We start from the raw sequence: 2,890 nt of genomic DNA on the forward strand, positions 1-2,890 counted from the left end.
ATAAGACAATCTAGTGTCTGTGGTGAGAGTTGGTACAAGCTCCTGCATTTGTTTGCAAAACACCTCATTTCGAGCAAAGCCAGCGAGCCGCCCCGCTGCTCTGCCGGGCTTGGCACCGGGCAGCAGGGAACACCTCGGGCTAGGGGGGGGGAAAAAAAAAAAAAAAAAAAAAAAAAAAGAAGGGAACTGGGGCAATAAAGCAAGGTAAGGTGTTGTGGAAGCAGTGCAGGACCAGGCACTGTGGGAGGGGGATTTGCAGCAGAGCTTCCTGGAGTTCCCCTGAGCCCAAGGAGGTGGCGGGGAGATGTCCGAGCTGTTGCATTTCCCCGGGGGGGGCTGTTTGCACCCTGGTTTGGGCAATTTTTCTACAATATCTAGGGGTTTAGCGTGCCGTGATTTCCAGACTGAGAGGCTGGCGGGTCTCCCAGCCCAAGGGGACCCTCCTCTCGCCAGGGTCTTGCTGGGAGCAGGGGGGGGTTCGGGAGCAGGCGGAGGGTGCTGGAGCACCCCAGCCCCACTCTCATACCTTCCAGCTGCAAAACACCCCCAGGGGTACCCATGCGCAGCACAAATCCAGCTTGCAACCCCAAAAATCTAGGCTTGCTGGGGGAAAAAAACAACAAACCCCACGATTCAATGCGTCTGTTACAAACCAACATGAATAGCTCCAATTAATTTATTTTTTTTTTCCCCCTCTTTTTTTTTTTTTCCTTTCACCCCGCCGGCAGCTGAGCCCCGGCCTGTGCAGAGGTGTAGGGGGAAGCGCCTGACATCTGCCGCACCGCGCCCGCTGCTTTTTTTGGGGTGCAGCTGGGTTGCAGCTGGGGATTTTGCGACCACAAAACTCCCAGACCCAGTCTCGGGGTTAGCTGGGGCATTGCGGCCGTGGCCGAAGGATGGCTTTTGCTTGCATGTCTTCTGCCGTGCGTCTCACTCGGGGCGCGTCTTCTGCGCGATGTTCCCCCGGCTCCGCTGCAGGAGCTTTTGCTCAACCCGCGCCGTCCTGCGCCGCCTCGCTGCCGCCTGGGCATGGAAATGTGGTTCCAATAGAAAGGCTGATATTTCCCTAATGCTTTCCATTTCTACAGCCCTCTCTGCTGTAATAGGAGCTGGAGCTGTCCGGAAGAATGTCTACAATGCAGAAAGGGCAAAAAAGGATGGAAAATTCCCTGCTCAGAGCTACAGCAAAATCTCATCTGGCTCCTTCCTCATCATCCCATGGGTTATTTAATGTTAATAATAATAAATAGCGTGCAACATCTGTCAGGGGGGTGTTTTTAGGTTGGGTTTTTGGGTTGTTTTTTTTTTTTTTTTTTTGTTTTTTTTTTTTTTTTTTTTTTGCAGCTTGCCTATCCGCTGCCGCAGCTTTGCTGTTTGCAGCGGCGTCGCTCCCCGGGAGATGAGGGGGTTTCACAGCGTTTTGAAAAAATCAGGAGGTTTGGGAAACATGAGGAGCTGTTTAAAACTATTCTGGTGGTTGTGACAGCACAAAATACGAGTGTTATGTTATCCCAGCTCTCTGACAATGAGTTACGGGCCGTTTCATTGTGTTTTACTCTACACGTCTATCCACGTCCGCGCCTGTGTTTGTGTAACGCGGCCGGTGCAGGAGGCGGCCAAAGCGCCGCAGCTCCGGCTCTGGCTCGGATCCACCCGTCACTCGCAGCGGTTGGGATCCCATTTGCTGATACGGTTTCTCTCCTGATTTGGTATCTGTGAGGGGGAAATGGGTCTAACATCATTGTTTCCACTCGATGAAAGCCCTCGCGAAGGGAGTTGTTCCGTATTTAAACAGGACCAGAAACTTGCTGGGAAGAAATTATTTTCCCAGTTTATCAAGACAAATTATTTTTTTGGCGGAGTTGGAAACCTCAGCCTCCTTCCCTTCGTAAATAGGGCTACCACATGTTTTCGTTCTTGGTTAAACAAGGCGTAGCCTCAAATTTGAGACCCAAAAGGAGGGGGTAAAAAAAAAAAAAAAAAAAGAGAAAAAAAAAAAGAAAAAGAAAAGGGAGACTCGTCTCACCGCATCGGCGGGAACAGGGTGGGAGGGCATGGTCCAGCCCGCGACTCCGCTCAGCACCATCCGGATAAACCCATTTCCCTTCTGGTATTGTCGGGTCTGACCGACCATCTGCAGAAGTTGATGCAATGCATCTATATTTTAGATACTCTCTATTTATTCGAAGTAACTTATGTTATTTATTTAGATACCATAGTGTGCCATCTACGTAACGCGTTCTTCCTTTCTCTCTTTTTTTTTTTTTAATTTTATTTATTGATCCAAATGGTGCCAAGTGCAGTTTACATTTATTACATTTTTACCATTTATCCTGAATGTTGGGGAAAACAAAACGCAGTATGAGATTATTTTTTTAAACAAACATAAACTCGGGTGTGATGCTGTTACATACTCACAACAAAGTGAAAATAAAAGGGGGATTATACTGATTTCTCTCTGGTTATTGTCTCTGACTGCTGCCTATGGGTAAGCGATGGTGGAGTGCTGTTACGTCCCCAACCCGGGGATGGAGATGCCCAGGGAAATGGGAGAATTCGGCTTTTGTTTTGGGAGAGCAGAGAGGGCTGAAGGATGGCAGGAGCTTGACTTTATTTTCTGGTTTCCTGCAGAAACCTCCACGCACACCTGCAGACGGCCCTGTTTCTTCCGTGTCTCCTGCTGCAAAACTGTGTTTGTGCAAACCAACGATTTGAGATGTTACCAAGGCTGGGTGGTTGCCTGCATGGGTCTGGCCACTTTAGCCACAGAAAAAATCATTTTTGCCTCCTTCTTGTAAAGGCGATTCCAGTTGTGTTGGCTCAAAGACGTGCCAATTCTGGTGAAACGACATCAAAAAAAAAAAAAAAAAAAAAAAAAATAAAAAAAAAA

The sequence above is a fragment of the Athene cunicularia genome (genome assembly GCF_003259725.1).
Source record: "Athene cunicularia isolate RWA chromosome 28 unlocalized genomic scaffold, athCun1 chr28_part2, whole genome shotgun sequence".
Taxonomy (NCBI): domain Eukaryota; kingdom Metazoa; phylum Chordata; class Aves; order Strigiformes; family Strigidae; genus Athene; species Athene cunicularia.